Source organism: Protopterus annectens, chromosome 1.part0 (assembly GCF_019279795.1).
Source record: "Protopterus annectens isolate FY-2018-M chromosome 1.part0, PAN1.0, whole genome shotgun sequence".
NCBI classification, from domain to species: Eukaryota; Metazoa; Chordata; order Ceratodontiformes; family Protopteridae; genus Protopterus; species Protopterus annectens.
In genome coordinates this window covers 1,339,600,724-1,339,619,357 of record NC_056725.1, presented here as the reverse complement: position 1 = coordinate 1,339,619,357, position 18,634 = coordinate 1,339,600,724, and positions in this window count along the sequence as shown.

The window sequence follows — 18,634 nt, the reverse complement described above, 5'->3', positions numbered from 1 at the left end:
CTACAGGCTTAAAGGAAGTGGAGAGACTTCAGCAGGATTAAAGCAAGGTCCTTAAGAGGATGAACTGACACAGGTGGCTTCAAAAGAAAACTAAATATTAAGGGAACTCCAACAGAACTAGTATGGGGAGCCCAAGAAAGAGGGTAGAAGCCAAATATTCCTAACAGGACTTGCAGAGCAGGCTGAACTAAACAAAAAGTCCAGTCAGTTTAACTAGTCATGGGGTACTATCAGAATGAATTCAAAAGTGTAAAAAAAGAAGTCAGAAGAATATAGAAAGGTTAGCGTAATTATGTATATAGTAAAAATAAACAGACTAGGGAGGCCATAACGGGATTGGCACAATCAGGCACCAGTGGGATTACCAGAGTCAAGAAATTCACAACATGATTAAGGGAATATAACCTCTAACATAGTTAATAGAGTTGGGTGGGCACATCAGTTCATCAATGTCTTTGCTCAAGAATCGGGGATGAAGTCAAAAAATAATATTAAGGAACAAAATTTCAAAATGCAAAACGAGGGGCAATTTTTAAATACTACTCTAAATCACTTTAAAAAAACACCTTGGATTAACTTTTGACCCCCTTCTCAGTTTTACAACTCATACAGATAATATCACCTCCAAGGCACTCTCCCAACTAAAACTATGTTATCCAATCTTTCATCTCTCTTCTTCTTCTGCATGGAAGGCCATATTTAAAAATCTACTGCTTCCTACGGTTGAATATGCCCTACCCCTGATCACACCTCAGTCTGCCCAAAACATCCAAAAGCTACAAACCACTGAAACAAAAAAAATGCAAATTTGCACTGCTGGCAGACCAAAATACTCATTACTGTGATATACTTCATGAATTACACTGGCTCCCTACCACAAGTGGCACCACACTACTCCTAGGCAACATTTTATTTAAAATAATGCATATGGGCTACTTCCCACCCTTGACAAAACTATCACTCAGAGAACAAAACGTCTACTTGAGAGGCAGCCAAGAGTACAGTCTCAATTTGGCTAGATCACACTTTAAACTTGGCACTGGAATTCTCTAGATTAATCTCAGCCCTCCAAAACAACCTGCCACCTAAAGTTAAAAACAATGAAGTCCTAGAGTCCTTCAAGAAAACGCTTAAAGAACACCTATTCAAAGATGCCAAGTGCAATTGTTTCAGTTATACTAGCTAAACCAAGTACAATCTCACTCATTTACTGCATTATCATACTTTTCATCTGTTCCAATAAAATGAAAGCAATATCTGTGTATTCCATATGAATGTTTAAAGTCTCTCCTGCATGTATATCTTCTATATACTGTATGTATCATCTGTAAATATTTACAGTATTGTGTTGACTCTGCTATATAGTCATATGGTTAAGACGTTTAGTTGTGCCATTACTGTTTATGTAGCATTACTCTGATTTATTTTATACCTTTTGTACCCTAGTTGTGACTGGAAAGTGTCTCTGGGCCAGCTCACCCACCTAGTAATCAAATTGTAAATAAACAAATAAATACATTAAATAAATAAATAAATAAAGGCAGAGGATAGTGTGGGTGAATACATTGCAGAAATAAGCACTCAGTTTCATAGGTGGATAAGTGAATGAATGTCTAGTAACTACATTTGAAGTGCTAGCAGGCATTTTGCTTGGGGATGCAAGCACTCAGCATTGTCTATGAGATATGAGAATATGGTTGGCAGACTGGGACTGCAACACTGCTGAAAAGTTGTGAGGAAGGAGGTCTCTGTTTTGTTAGCAGGTCAGACCTGCACAGAAAGGGGATATCTTGCACTACACAAGGATATGAGGGGACATTTTGGGGCTGCCTGACAACAGGTTCACCTAGCAAAGGGGGATGCCATCAATTCTAGTACAGACCCAGATCTTGAGGTCAAGTGTTATCAGTGTAACCAAAGGAGGCATGCATGATGCAGTTATCCACAGAGATATGACAGGGTGACAGCACAGGAGATTAAAGCTCTGAGCTGTTAATGAGCTACTAATTGTAGGGTTTGATTCCTTCCACCTCTATTTGTCTACTGTGTGACGCTGAGTAAGTCAGGTAAACAGACCATGCTCCTGGTCACCCTTGCAAAGGGTCACTTGGCAATGGGCTTACCTAGTTAACAAATGTGTATATATGGGCAGTCCTGTCTAGTTAACTCATTAACAGTTAACACCTAATGTGGTATGGAATGTTACACCTCTAGCATACACACATCTTGCATTCCAGAACATTTTCTGAAAAATAAACTTAAAAACACAATAAAACAAATGTAAATATTTTGTGAACAACAAAAGTTATCACAACTATACAAATAACAGTGTTATCAGTAAGAAGCATTCTTTACAGTGCTAACAGTCAGCAATGAATAGTCTTTTAATAAGTATTTTTATATACTATAATGCAGACAAACCCCAAATTATATTTTTGCTAAACTACTCAAATTGCCATATTTTGGAGACCATATAGCATAGACTTATATTGTCAGAATATTTTTGTTAAACAGACATAAGGTTTCACATAACAACAAGAAATTAATCTATGGGTGCATGTTTATTGGGGTCTAGGACTAATGGTCAACAACACATTTCCACGAATCAGAAACAGCCGAGCACAGTTTAGCGAACGTGCTTTTTTCACTGAAAAAAAAGCACTTTCTCGAAAGTGTACTAAAAAAAAAAACACGAGGAAATGTCTGTTGCTGAGATCATGGCACAGTGAGGATAAGGGAATATTCCCTTTTCCCCACTGTAGTGTGATCTCAGAGTGAGAATATAAAAGTGGGGGGGGGGGGGGGGCACAGTCATATGACATTCATCATATTTAAGTACATCCTGTTCCAGTGCAATACAATGCATCAGCCAAATTATACATGCACACATATGTACATTAATTTGCAGTGCCCTTTTTATCCAATCCAGAGTCACTGGAAGTTGGGGCCTATCAAGACAAGCAAGGAGTATAAGGCCATAAGTGATCCTGAAAAAGACAGTTATCTGTCAAAGTACACCCACAATAAAACTTACACTTCACCCCCCCCCCCCCACACACACACAAATAGACGCACACCATGGAGTAATTTCAGCATCATCAATTCACCTACCAGCATGTCTTTGTCATGCTGGAGAAAACTGGATTCCCCCCAAAAGAACACATGGACACAGGAAGGATATGCCAGCTGCACAAAAGGCATCTCAGCTGGAAACTGAGCTGAAAACTCGGCTAGTAACTACTGCAACATTCTACCACCTTACTTATTCTTTCAGAGAAAATAAAGAACTTAATATGTTAGCTACAAGTAATCAATTGACTAAATGCATTATGTAGATGTTTCTGATTCAAAGAATTGGCCAAACATTGTTTCACACTAGGGAGTTCCCTGACTAAATTCAGGACTGAGTAGCAGGGTCAAGTTTACAACCTTGAAGTCCCCAACATTAGTCAGAAAAAAGTCATGGGCCTCTAAGCAGAATTAGCATAGCCATGTGGATAATAGAATCACAGAAGAACTAATGCAATCACCCTGGATGGGCACAGCAAGATTAAAAGAGTTTGAGACCCCCCTCCACACACACACAAAATGAACAGGTTCAGAGGTATTGTCACCCTTAACAAAATCTAAGGCCATCTACAGGCTTAAAGGAAGTGGAGAGACTTCAGCAGGATTAAAGCAAGGTCCTTAAGAGGATGAACTGACACAGGTGGCTTCAAAAGAAAACTAAATATTAAGGGAACTCCAACAGAACTAGTATGGGGAGCCCAAGAAAGAGGGTAGAAGCCAAATATTCCTAACAGGACATGCAGAGCAGGCTGAACTAAACAAAAAGTCCAGTCAGTTTAACTAGTCATGGGGTACTATCAGAATGAATTCAAAAGTGTAAAAAAAGAAGTCAGAAGAATATAGAAAGATTAGCGTAATTATGTATATAGTAAAAATAAACAGACTAGGGAGGCCCCAACGGGATTGGCACAATCAGGCACCAGTGGGATTACCAGAGTCAAGAAATTCACAACATGATTAAGGGAATATAACCTCTAACATAGTTAATAGAGTTGGGTGGGCACATCAGTTCATCAATGTCTTTGCTCAAGAATCGGGGATGAAGTCAAAAAATAATATTAAGGAACAAAATTTCAAAATCCAAAACGAGGGGCAATTTTTAAATACTACTCTAAATCACTTTAAAAAAACACCTTGGATTAACTTTTGACCCCCTTTTCAGTTTTACAACTCATACAGATAATATCACCTCCAAGGCACTCTCCCAACTAAAACTATGTTATCCAATCTTTCATCTCTCTTCTTCTTCTGCATGGAAGGCCATATTTAAAAATCTACTGCTTCCTACGGTTGAATATGCCCTACCCCTGATCACACCTCAGTCTGCCCAAAACATCCAAAAGCTACAAACCACTGAAACAAAAAAATGCAAATTTGCACTGCTGGCAGACCAAAATACTCATTACTGTGATATACTTCATGAATTACCCTGGCTCCCTACCACAAGTGGCACCACACTACTCCTAGGCAACATTTTATTTAAAATAATGCGTATGGGCTACTTCCCACCCTTGACAAAACTATCACTCAGAGAACAAAACGTCTACTTGATAGGCAGCCAAGAGTACAGTCTCAATTTGGCTAGATCACACTTTAAACTTGGCACTGGAATTCTCTAGATTAATCTCAGCCCTCCAAAACAACCTGCCACCTAAAGTTAAAAACAATGAAGTCCTAGAGTCCTTCAAGAAAACGCTTAAAGAACACCTATTCAAAGATGCCAAGTGCAATTGTTTCAGTTATACTAGCTAAACCAAGTACAATCTCACTCATTTACTGCATTATCATACTTTTCATCTGTTCCGCAATAAAATTAAAGCAATATCTGTGTATTCCATATGAATGTTTAAAGTCTCTCCTGCATGTATATCTTCTATATACTGTATGTATCATCTGTAAATATTTACAGTATTGTGTTGACTCTGCTATATAGTCATATGGTTAAGACGTTTAGTTGTGCCATTACTGTTTATGTAGCATTACTCTGATTTATTTTATACCTTTTGTACCCTAGTTGTGACTAGAAAGTGTCTCTGGGCCAGCTCACCCACCTAGTAATCAAATTGTAAATAAACAAATAAATACATTAAATAAATAAATAAATAAAGGCAGAGGATAGTGTGGGTGAATACGTTGCAGAAATAAGCACTCAGTTTCATAGGTGGATAAGTGAATGAATGTCTAGTAACTACATTTGAAGTGCTAGCAGGCATTTTGCTTGGGGATGCAAGCACTCAGCATTGTCTATGAGATATGAGAATATGGTTGGCAGACTGGGACTGCAACACTGCTGAAAAGTTGTGAGGAAGGAGGTCTCTGTTTTGTTAGCAGGTCAGACCTGCACAGAAAGGGATATCTTGCACTACACAAGGATATGAGGGGACATTTTGGGGCTGCCTGACAACAGGTTCACCTAGCAAAGGGGATGCCATCAATTCTAGTACAGACCCAGATCTTGAGGTCAAGTGTTATCAGTGTAACCAAAGGAGGCATGCATGATGCAGTTATCCACAGAGATATGACAGGGTGACAGCACAGGAGATTAAAGCTCTGAGCTGTTAATGAGCTACTAATTGTAGGGTTTGATTCCTTCCACCTCTATTTGTCTACTGTGTGACGCTGAGTAAGTCAGGTAAACAGACCATGCTCCCTGGTCACCCTTGCAAAGGGTCACTTGGCAATGGGCTTACCTAGTTAACAAATGTGTATATATGGGCAGTCCTGTCTAGTTAACTCATTAACAGTTAACACCTAATGTGGTATGGAATGTTACACATCTAGCATACACACATCTTGCATTCCAGAACATTTTCTGAAAAATAAACTTCAAAAACACAATAAAACAAATGTAAATATTTTGTGAACAACAAAAGTTATCACAACTATACAAATAACAGTGTTATCAGTAAGAAGCATTCTTTACAGTGCTAACATTCTGCAATGAATAGTCTTTTAATAAGTATTTTTATATACTATAATGCAGACAAACCCCAAATTATATTTTTGCTAAACTACTCAAATTGCCATATTTTGGAGACCATATAGCATAGACTTATATTGTCAGAATATTTTTGTTAAACAGACATAAGGTTTCACATAACAACAAGAAATTAATCTATGGGTGCATGTTTATTGGGGTCTAGGACTAATGGTCAACAACACATTTCCACGAATCAGAAACAGCCGAGCACAGTTTAGCGAACGTGCTTTTTTCACTGAAAAAAAAGCACTTTCTCGAAAGTGTACTAAAAAAAAAACACGAGGAAATGTCTGTTGCTGAGATCATGGCACAGTGAGGATAAGGGAATATTCCCTTTTCCCCACTGTAGTGTGATCTCAGAGTGAGAATATAAAAGTAGGGGGGTGTGGGGGGCACAGTCATATGACATTCATCATATTTAAGTACATCCTGTTCCAGTGCAATACAATGCATCAGCCAAATTATACATGCACACATATGTACATTAATTTGCAGTGCCCTTTTTATCCAATCCAGAGTCACTGGAAGTTGGGGCCTATCAAGACAAGCAAGGAGTATAAGGCCATAAGTGATCCTGAAAAAGACAGTTATCTGTCAAAGTACACCCACAATAAAACTTACACTTCACCCCCCCACACACACACACACAAATAGACGCACACCATAGAGCAATTTCAGCATCATCAATTCACCTACCAGCATGTCTTTGTCATGCTGGAGAAAACTGGATTCCCCCCAAAAGAACACATGGACACAGGAAGGATATGCCAGCTGCACAAAAGGCATCTCAGCTGGAAACTGAGCTGAAAACTCGGCTAGTAACTACTGCAACATTCTACCACCTTACTTATTCTTTCAGAGAAAATAAAGAACTTAATATGTTAGCTACAAGTAATCAATTGACTAAATGCATTATGTAGATGTTTCTGATTCAAAGAATTGGCCAAACATTGTTTCACACTAGGGAGTTCCCTGACTAAATACAGGACTGAGTAGCAGGGTCAAGTTTACAACCTTGAAGTCCCCAACATTAGTCAGAAAAAAGTCATGGGCCTCTAAGCAGAATTAGCATAGCCATGTGGATAATAGAATCACAGAAGAACTAATGCAATCACCCTGGATGGGCACAGCAAGATTAAAAGAGTTTGAGACCCCTCCACACACACACAAAATGAACAGGTTCAGAGGTATTGTCACCCTTAACAAAATCTAAGGCCATCTACAGGCTTAAAGGAAGTGGAGAGACTTCAGCAGGATTAAAGCAAGGTCCTTAAGAGGATGAACTGACACAGGTGGCTTCAAAAGAAAACTAAATATTAAGGGAACTCCAACAGAACTAGTATGGGGAGCCCAAGAAAGAGGGTAGAAGCCAAATATTCCTAACAGGACTTGCAGAGCAGGCTGAACTAAACAAAAAGTCCAGTCAGTTTAACTAGTCATGGGGTACTATCAGAATGAATTCAAAAGTGTAAAAAAAGAAGTCAGAAGAATATAGAAAGATTAGCGTAATTATGTATATAGTAAAAATAAACAGACTAGGGAGGCCCCAACGGGATTGGCACAATCAGGCACCAGTGGGATTACCAGAGTCAAGAAATTCACAACATGATTAAGGGAATATAACCTCTAACATAGTTAATAGAGTTGGGTGGGCACATCAGTTCATCAATGTCTTTGCTCAAGAATCGGGATGAAGTCAAAAATAATATTAAGGAACAAAATTTCAAAATGCAAAACGAGGGGCAATTTTAAATACTACTCTAAATCACTTTAAAAAACACCTTGGATTAACTTTTGACCCCTTCTCAGTTTTACAACTCATACAGATAATATCACCTCCAAGGCACTCTCCCAACTAAAACTATGTTATCCAATCTTTCATCTCTCTTCTTCTTCTGCATGGAAGGCCATATTTAAACATCTACTGCTTCCTACGGTTGAATATGTCCTACCCCTGATCACACCTCAGTCTGCCCAAAACATCCAAAAGCTACAAACCACTGAAACAAAAAAAATGCAAATTTGCACTGCTGGCAGACCAAAATACTCATTACTGTGATATACTTCATGAATTACACTGGCTCCCTACCACAAGTGGCACCACACTACTCCTAGGCAACATTTTATTTAAAATAATGCATATGGGCTACTTCCCACCCTTGACAAAACTATCACTCAGAGAACAAAACGTCTACTTGAGAGGCAGCCAAGAGTACAGTCTCAATTTGGCTAGATCACACTTTAAACTTGGCACTGGAATTCTCTAGATTAATCTCAGCCCTCCAAAACAACCTGCCACCTAAAGTTAAAACAATGAAGTCCTAGAGTCCTTCAAGAAAACGCTTAAAGAACACCTATTCAAAGATGCCAAGTGCAATTGTTTCAGTTATACTAGCTAAACCAAGTACAATCTCACTCATTTACTGCATTGTCATACTTTTCATCTGTTCATAATAAAATGAAAGCAATATCTGTGTATTCCATATGAATGTTTAAAGTCTCTCCTGCATGTATATCTTCTATATACTGTATGTATCATCTGTAAATATTTACAGTATTGTGTTGACTCTGCTATATAGTCATATGGTTAAGACGTTTAGTTGTGCCATTACTGTTTATGTAGCATTACTCTGATTTATTTTATACCTTTTGTACCCTAGTTGTGACTGGAAAGTGTCTCTGGGCCAGCTCACCCACCTAGTAATCAAATTGTAAATAAACAAATAAATACATTAAATAAATAAATAAATAAATAAAGGCAGAGGATAGTGTGGGTGAATACATTGCAGAAATAAGCACTCAGTTTCATAGGTGGATAAGTGAATGAATGTCTAGTAACTACATTTGAAGTGCTAGCAGGCATTTTGCTTGGGGATGCAAGCACTCAGCATTGTCTATGAGATATGAGAATATGGTTGGCAGACTGGGACTGCAACACTGCTGAAAAGTTGTGAGGAAGGAGGTCTCTGTTTTGTTAGCAGGTCAGACCTGCACAGAAAGGGGATATCTTGCACTACACAAGGATATGAGGGGACATTTTGGGGCTGCCTGACAACAGGTTCACCTAGCAAAGGGGGATGCCATCAATTCTAGTACAGACCCAGATCTTGAGGTCAAGTGTTATCAGTGTAACCAAAGGAGGCATGCATGATGCAGTTATCCACAGAGATATGACAGGGTGACAGCACAGGAGATTAAAGCTCTGAGCTGTTAATGAGCTACTAATTGTAGGGTTTGATTCCTTCCACCTCTATTTGTCTACTGTGCGACGCTGAGTAAGTCAGGTAAACAAACCATGCTCCCTGGTCACCCTTGCAAAGGGTCACTTGGCAACGGGCTTACCTAGTTAACAAATGTGTATATATGGGCAGTCCTGTCTAGTTAACTCATTAACAGTTAACACCTAATGTGGTATGGAATGTTACACCTCTAGCATACACACATCTTGCATTCCAGAACATTTTCTGAAAAATAAACTTAAAAAACACAATTAAACAAATGTAAATATTTTGTGAACAACAAAAGTTATCACAACTATACAAATAACAGTGTTATCAGTAAGAAGCATTCTTTACAGTGCTAACAGTCAGCAATGAATAGTCTTTTAATAAGTATTTTTATATACTATAATGCAGACAAACCCCAAATTATATTTTTGCTAAACTACTCAAATTGCCATATTTTGGAGACCATATAGCATAGACTTATATTGTCAGAATATTTTTGTTAAACAGACATAAGGTTTCACATAACAACAAGAAATTAATCTATGGGTGCATGTTTATTGGGGTCTAGGACTAATGGTCAACAACACATTTCCACGAATCAGAAACAGCCGAGCACAGTTTAGCTTAACGTGCTTTTTCACTGAAAAAAAAGCACTTTCTCGAAAGTGTACTAAAAAAAAAACACGAGGAAATGTCTGTTGCTGAGATCATGGCAGAGTGAGGATAAGGGAATATTCCCTTTTCCCCAGTGTAGTGTGATCTCAGAGTGAGAATATAAAAGTAGGGGGTGGGGGGGGCACAGTCATATGACATTCATCATATTTAAGTACATCCTGTTCCAGTGCAATACAATGCATCAGCCAAATTATACATGCACACATATGTACATTAATTTGCAGTGCCCTTTTTATCCAATCCAGAGTCACTGGAAGTTGGGGCCTATCAAGACAAGCAAGGAGTATAAGGCCATAAGTGATCCTGAAAAAGACAGTTATCTGTCAAAGTACACCCACAATAAAACTTACACTTCACCCCCCCACACACACACACACACATACAAATAGACGCACACCATGGAGTAATTTCAGCATCATCAATTCACCTACCAGCATGTCTTTGTCATGCTGGAGAAAACTGGATTCCCCCCAAAAGAACACATGGACGCAGGAAGGATATGCCAGCTGCACAAAAGGCATCTCAGCTGGAAACTGAGCTGAAAACTCGGCTAGTAACTACTGCAACATTCTACCACCTTACTTATTCTTTCAGAGAAAATAAAGAACTTAATATGTTAGCTACAAGTAATCAATTGACTAAATGCATTATGTAGATGTTTCTGATTTAAAGAATTGGCCAAACATTGTTTCACACTAGGGAGTTCCCTGACTAAATACAGGACTGAGTAGCAGGGTCAAGTTTACAACCTTGAAGTCCCCAACATTAGTCAGAAAAAAGTCATGGGCCTCTAAGCAGAATTAGCATAGCCATGTGGATAATAGAATCACAGAAGAAATAATGCAATCACCCTGGATGGGCACAGCAAGATTAAAAGAGTTTGAGACCCCCCTCCACACACACACAAAATGAACAGGTTCAGAGGTATTGTCACCCTTAACAAAATCTAAGGCCATCTACAGGCTTAAAGGAAGTGGAGAGACTTCAGCAGGATTAAAGCAAGGTCCTTAAGAGGATGAACTGACACAGGTGGCTTCAAAAGAAAACTAAATATTAAGGGAACTCCAACAGAACTAGTATGGGGAGCCCAAGAAAGAGGGTAGAAGCCAAATATTCCTAACAGGACTTGCAGAGCAGGCTGAACTAAACAAAAAGTCCAGTCAGTTTAACTAGTCATGGGGTACTATCAGAATGAATTCAAAAGTGTAAAAAAAGAAGTCAGAAGAATATAGAAAGATTAGCGTAATTATGTATATAGTAAAAATAAACAGACTAGGGAGGCCATAACGGGATTGGCACAATCAGGCACCAGTGGGATTACCAGAGTCAAGAAATTCACAACATGATTAAGGGAATATAACCTCTAACATAGTTAATAGAGTTGGGTGGGCACATCAGTTCATCAATGTCTTTGCTCAAGAATCGGGGATGAAGTCAAAAAATAATATTAAGGAACAAAATTTCAAAATGCAAAACGAGGGCAATTTTAAATACTACTCTAAATCACTTTAAAAAACACCTTGGATTAACTTTTGACCCCTTCTCAGTTTTACAACTCATACAGATAATATCACCTCCAAGGCACTCTCCCAACTAAAACTATGTTATCCAATCTTTCATCTCTCTTCTTCTTCTGCATGGAAGGCCATATTTAAAATCTACTGCTTCCTACGGTTGAATATGCCCTACCCCTGATCACACCTCAGTCTGCCCAAAACATCCAAAAGCTACAAACCACTGAAACAAAAAAAATGCAAATTTGCACTGCTGGCAGACCAAAATACTCATTACTGTGATATACTTCATGAATTACACTGGCTCCCTACCACAAGTGGCACCACACTACTCCTAGGCAACATTTTATTTAAAATAATGCATATGGGCTACTTCCCACCCTTGACAAAACTATCACTCAGAGAACAAAACGTCTACTTGAGGGGCAGCCAAGAGTACAGTCTCAATTTGGCTAGATCACACTTTAAACTTGGCACTGGAATTCTCTAGATTAATCTCAGCCCTCCAAAACAACCTGCCACCTAAAGTTAAAAACAATGAAGTCCTAGAGTCCTTCAAGAAAACGCTTAAAGAACACCTATTCAAAGATGCCAAGTGCAATTGTTTCAGTTATACTAGCTAAACCAAGTACAATCTCACTCATTTACTGCATTATCATACTTTTCATCTGTTCCGCAATAAAATGAAAGCAATATCTGTGTATTCCATATGAATGTTTAAAGTCTCTCCTGCATGTATATCTTCTATATACTGTATGTATCATCTGTAAATATTTACAGTATTGTGTTGACTCTGCTATATAGTCATATGGTTAAGACGTTTAGTTGTGCCATTACTGTTTATGTAGCATTACTCTGATTTATTTTATACCTTTTGTACCCTAGTTGTGACTGGAAAGTGTCTCTGGGCCAGCTCACCCACCTAGTAATCAAATTGTAAATAAACAAATAAATACATTAAATAAATAAATAAATAAATAAAGGCAGAGGATAGTGTGGGTGAATACATTGCAGAAATAAGCACTCAGTTTCATAGGTGGATAAGTGAATGAATGTCTAGTAACTACATTTGAAGTGCTAGCAGGCATTTTGCTTGGGGATGCAAGCACTCAGCATTGTCTATGAGATATGAGAATATGGTTGGCAGACTGGGACTGCAACACTGCTGAAGAGTTGTGAGGAAGGAGGTCTCTGTTTTGTTAGCAGGTCAGACCTGCACAGAAAGGGAATATCTTGCACTACACAAGGATATGAGGGACATTTTGGGGCTGCCTGACAACAGGTTCACCTAGCAAAGGGGGATGCCATCAATTCTAGTACAGACCCAGATCTTGAGGTCAAGTGTTATCAGTGTAACCAAAGGAGGCATGCATGATGCAGTTATCCACAGAGATATGACAGGGTGACAGCACAGGAGATTAAAGCTCTGAGCTGTTAATGAGCTACTAATTGTAGGGTTTGATTCCTTCCACCTCTATTTGTCTACTGTGTGACGCTGAGTAAGTCAGGTAAACAGACCATGCTCCCTGGTCACCCTTGCAAAGGGTCACTTGGCAATGGGCTTACCTAGTTAACAAATGTGTATATATGGGCAGTCCTGTCTAGTTAACTCATTAACAGTTAACACCTAATGTGGTATGGAATGTTACACATCTAGCATACACACATCTTGCATTCCAGAACATTTTCTGAAAAATAAACTTAAAAAACACAATAAAACAAATGTAAATATTTTGCGAACAACAAAAGTTATCACAACTATACAAATAACAGTGTTATCAGTAAGAAGCATTCTTTACAGTGCTAACATTCTGCAATGAATAGTCTTTTAATAAGTATTTTTATATACTATAATGCAGACAAACCCCAAATTATATTTTTGCTAAACTACTCAAATTGCCATATTTTGGAGACCATATAGCATAGACTTATATTGTCAGAATATTTTTGTTAAACAGACATAAGGTTTCACATAACAACAAGAAATTAATCTATGGGTGCATGTTTATTGGGGTCTAGGACTAATGGTCAACAACACATTTCCACGAATCAGAAACAGCCGAGCACAGTTTAGCTTAACGTGCTTTTCACTGAAAAAGCACTTTCTCGAAAGTGTACTAAAAAAAAAAACACGAGGAAATGTCTGTTGCTGAGATCATGGCACAGTGAGGATAAGGGAATATTCCCTTTTCCCCACTGTAGTGTGATCTCAGAGTGAGAATATAAAAGTAGGGGGTGTGGGGGGGCACAGTCATATGACATTCATCATATTTAAGTACATCCTGTTCCAGTGCAATACAATGCATCAGCCAAATTATACATGCACACATATGTACATTAATTTGCAGTGCCCTTTTTATCCAATCCAGAGTCACTGGAAGTTGGGGCCTATCAAGACAAGCAAGGAGTATAAGGCCATAAGTGATCCTGAAAAAGACAGTTATCTGTCAAAGTACACCCACAATAAAACTTACACTTCACCCCCCCCCCCCCACACACACACACACAAATAGACGCACACCATAGAGCAATTTCAGCATCATCAATTCACCTACCAGCATGTCTTTGTCATGCTGGAGAAAACTGGATTCCCCCCAAAAGAACACATGGACACAGGAAGGATATGCCAGCTGCACAAAAGGCATCTCAGCTGGAAACTGAGCTGAAAACTCGGCTAGTAACTACTGCAACATTCTACCACCTTACTTATTCTTTCAGAGAAAATAAAGAACTTAATATGTTAGCTACAAGTAATCAATTGACTAAATGCATTATGTAGATGTTTCTGATTCAAAGAATTGGCCAAACATTGTTTCACACTAGGGAGTTCCCTGACTAAATACAGGACTGAGTAGCAGGGTCAAGTTTACAACCTTGAAGTCCCCAACATTAGTCAGAAAAAAGTCATGGGCCTCTAAGCAGAATTAGCATAGCCATGTGGATAATAGAATCACAGAAGAACTAATGCAATCACCCTGGATGGGCACAGCAAGATTAAAAGAGTTTGAGACCCCCCTCAACACACACACAAAATGAACAGGTTCAGAGGTATTGTCACCCTTAACAAAATCTAAGGCCATCTACAGGCTTAAAGGAAGTGGAGTGACTTCAGCAGGATTAAATCAAGGTCCTTAAGAGGATGAACTGACACAGGTGGCTTCAAAAGAAAACTAAATATTAAGGGAACTCCAACAGAACTAGTATGGGGAGCCAAAGAAAGAGGGTAGAAGCCAAATATTCCTAACAGGACTTGCAGAGCAGGCTGAACTAAACAAAAAGTCCAGTCAGTTTAACTAGTCATGGGGTACTATCAGAATGAATTCAAAAGTGTAAAAAAAGAAGTCAGAAGAATATAGAAAGATTAGCGTAATTATATATATAGTGAAAATAAACAGACTAGGGAGGCCCCAACGGGATTGGCACAATCAGGCACCAGTGGGATTACCAGAGTCAAGAAATTCACAACATGATTAAGGGAATATAACCTCTAACATAGTTAATAGAGTTGGGTGGGCACATCAGTTCATCAATGTCTTTGCTCAAGAATCGGGGATGAAGTCAAAAAATAATATTAAGGAACAAAATTTCAAAATCCAAAACGAGGGGCAATTTTTAAATACTACTCTAAATCACTTTAAAAAAGTTGCTGACCTCTTTGTAAACATCAGTGATTTACCAGAAAATCAAGCATTTTGTGAGCTATGGGGCAAAAATATGAGACAAAATCATGAATCCTTTGCAAAATCAAGTAAGATAAGAACTATGCATCAATTTAAATGGAGAAAATGTCCTCACAGTAGGTTTTTCTGAGTCACAGGATCCCACCTGAGTTAACTGAAAACCTTACTGCTTTTTTTAACAATCTTTCATAATATGAGAATATGACAGAATATTTCTGATGATGATGTGTTTGGAAAGGCTAATATATATGTCTTCTTTAGACAATTTATCTGGATGGGCTGGACTCAGGTGGGCACTTTGCAGCACTTCCACTGCTATTTATGTAACTGTCTCTGACATCACCTTTTCAAATACCTCTCTGGCCACTTCTCTGACCATGTCTTGGATGATGGTATCTCAGACACAGTCTTTTTGGGATATTCAGACAGTCCTTCCAATATTTTCCTCCTTAGCTGATTAGACACTATTATTTTATTTGTTTGAAATATCTGACCTAGTATAAGGTTAATTTCTTCTTTAAAAGAAAAAAAAAAGGATAAAGTTATACTTCTTTCTCTTAGGTTCATAGATTAGTACTAGGCTAACTGCCCATGTGGGCTATTATAAGCATAGCCAATTGCCCCATGTCAGAATCAAACCCTGCACCTTGTGTTTATAAGGTAAATACTTTTTTAACTATTATGCCAACTTCCCACCCCTAGCAGCATATTTCTGTTCTGGCCAATGTTTCATTGCCATTTCTTGAAATAATTGATATCTTTATTATTCTAAGTTGTTGTTGTTTTTTCTTTCAGCTTTTCCCGGGTAAGTATACTGATGAAACTCTTTAAAACTATTTTTCTGTTTTAGGTAGCTGTGAAATTATCAGATTCCCTTCCATTTCCTTTCCATGCAAACTGTTGTGTTGCTCCAAAAGATGCAAATGCCTCAGTATTTCGGCGATATGCAGTTTCATTCCTGTTTATACTTTATGACTATATCATATTTCTGCATTTTCAATTAAATGCTTTGAATGCTTTGTATTCCTGACAGTGCCTTGTACAAGGAGGTCTTAAATATACTCTAGACAGGTTTATGGTCTATTCCTGTAAACTTATTCATGGAACTTTATAAATCCATAAACTACAGTTTAAAGCTCTTTCTCTATCTGTCTATAACTTCTCCAACATTCTGTATACAGCATGCTTGAACCTACAGAAAACTGGTTTACCTTCTTACAGAATCAGCTACACCACCCACAATTCTGACTGGAATCTACTTGTAAAATAATTGACTTATTCACATCAAAATACTTCAGTGAGGTATTTTAGTTGATAGCTATTTAAGAGCTTCAAAGCTCTTGCTTTACTCTCTACTCTAATATCACGTTTCAATAAGCCCCTTAATGACAAACTTAGAAGCAACAGGTTTTGAATAAACTTCAAAAGATATTGCATTATTCCAAGAAATCTCATGAAAATTTGTTTAGCTTCAGACATAGACATCAACGTTATGATCTTACTGTCTCAATGTCTGTTTCATGCCATCATATGTTAAGATGCTAAGACATGACCCACATATCCAGCTTAGTTTTCCTGCTTACTTATTTGTTGTTCATTTTGAGGTTTTTCTGCTCCAGCCTTTTCAATAAAGTTTCATACTCTCTGATACCATAATAGTATGTCATCAGTTACTATTAGGCTCCTCAATGATTTATGCAACAGTTCTCTGAAACAATTCAAGCACCGAAGAAATTCCAAATGGAAGACCCAGGAATCTATACCTTTACAAAGGTAAATTAAAAATGTGCTACTTGGCACTTTTCTTTTCAGACCATATTTAACAAAATTCTTGTGCTGATTCAATGTCTACTTGTAAAAGACACTCTTGGGAGCAAGAGTTAACTTGGCTAGGGGTCCTAGGGGAATTAGCCTAGTAAGATCCTATAATCCTATGATCAAGCACAGAAAAAAAATTTAGCCTTCTGACATAGCAGACACCATTGTTTTGATTGTACAAAGCAAGTAATATTATCTTTTAATGAAGATGTTATTGCCTTGTGGATCTATGCAAATTCAAATTTTGTCTGGTTTAATAAAAATAACCATGCTATTGACACATTTGGTAGACTGTTTCTTAAATGCATCCATTTTTTCAGTGTGATTTAAATATTTCTTAATTTTAGCCTACAAAGTTACTAGAATATTTCTTGAAGCATATATTACTGGTAACATCACTGAAGCTATGTGATTATAATAAACATTTGGCAAACTGACCGATCCAGGAAACAAATATTTGAACTCTTTTAAGCAAAATATCAGACTGAACCTATATTCATCCATGTTGTAGCTGTGCATTCACACTAGGAATTATCTTTACTATATAAACCTCTGAAAAGTCAAACAACCCAAAATAGAATGATAGATGTACCGAATATTTTAAAGTTATATCTATTACACATGCCAACAATACCTTGTCTTTTTTTTTTTTGTTCACTCTGTCTTGTACAAAAATGCCTTTCTCACACAGGTGGAAAGACTATTTTACTTTAAATTATCAGAAGAAAATTATTGTTAAGCGCAATTTTTAAAGTTAAAGATATGTGATCTCTTTTATAATCTGATGTACTGTCAGCAGCTAAATGGACTCAGTCACTGGTCTTGTGTCATACTGCACTCCCATTCCGTTAAATTGTATTATCTGTTATTTCACTGCATTGGGCTGGTTTGGATGCATGCAAATGAGAGACTTTGTTGCATCAGAACTTAAACAAACCATTGAAACCTCAACCAGTTGGAAAACAGTCTGATCAGCCCTCACATCAGCTACCAGGTGGTAGGGTTAGGACGACAGAAGCACCGTTATAGCTTCTCCAGCATAATGTATGCTGCTAATTGTTGAAAGCCAGTGATGCAGTTGCATTTCTGCGAACACTGGGTGCAGCCATCATAGGGTCCTGGTGTAGGGGGAGTACACCAGACTGTCTTGAACTACAGATTGACCCCTCTCGCCCTTCTCCATAGCAAGTTTGAGGTGAAAAGAATACAGGCTGAGGCACAAGTCAGTTATGGCTGCCTGAATGATGCGGTCCCTGGGGGTGGCTTTCTTCTCTGTACTGAGGATACCTAGCAGGGTGGTAATGAATAGGCTCAAGTCTAAATCTTTACCTCACAGTCTTGCTCAGTTATGGTGACATTAAAAGGAGAGTGATAAAATTAAATGACCCAGCATTTGCTATGTTGTCTTTGTTTCCAAACTTAAATGGTGATATGTGCTTTTGTTGCCTCTCCTCACCTAATATTTAAGAAATGCTGCTCCAGTCATAGGACAGACATTCTGCATCATTTTAAGTGGCTTCTGTGAAAGGTTGGGCACCAAGCTGGCAACTTGACACTGTAAAAAAACCTTCACTGCCAACTGTTCTGCAGACTGTTGTTGCACTGTGGTGACCCCTAACCAGGAAAAGCCAGAAAAAGCTGTATCAAAAAGTTAAATTATATCACCTGGAG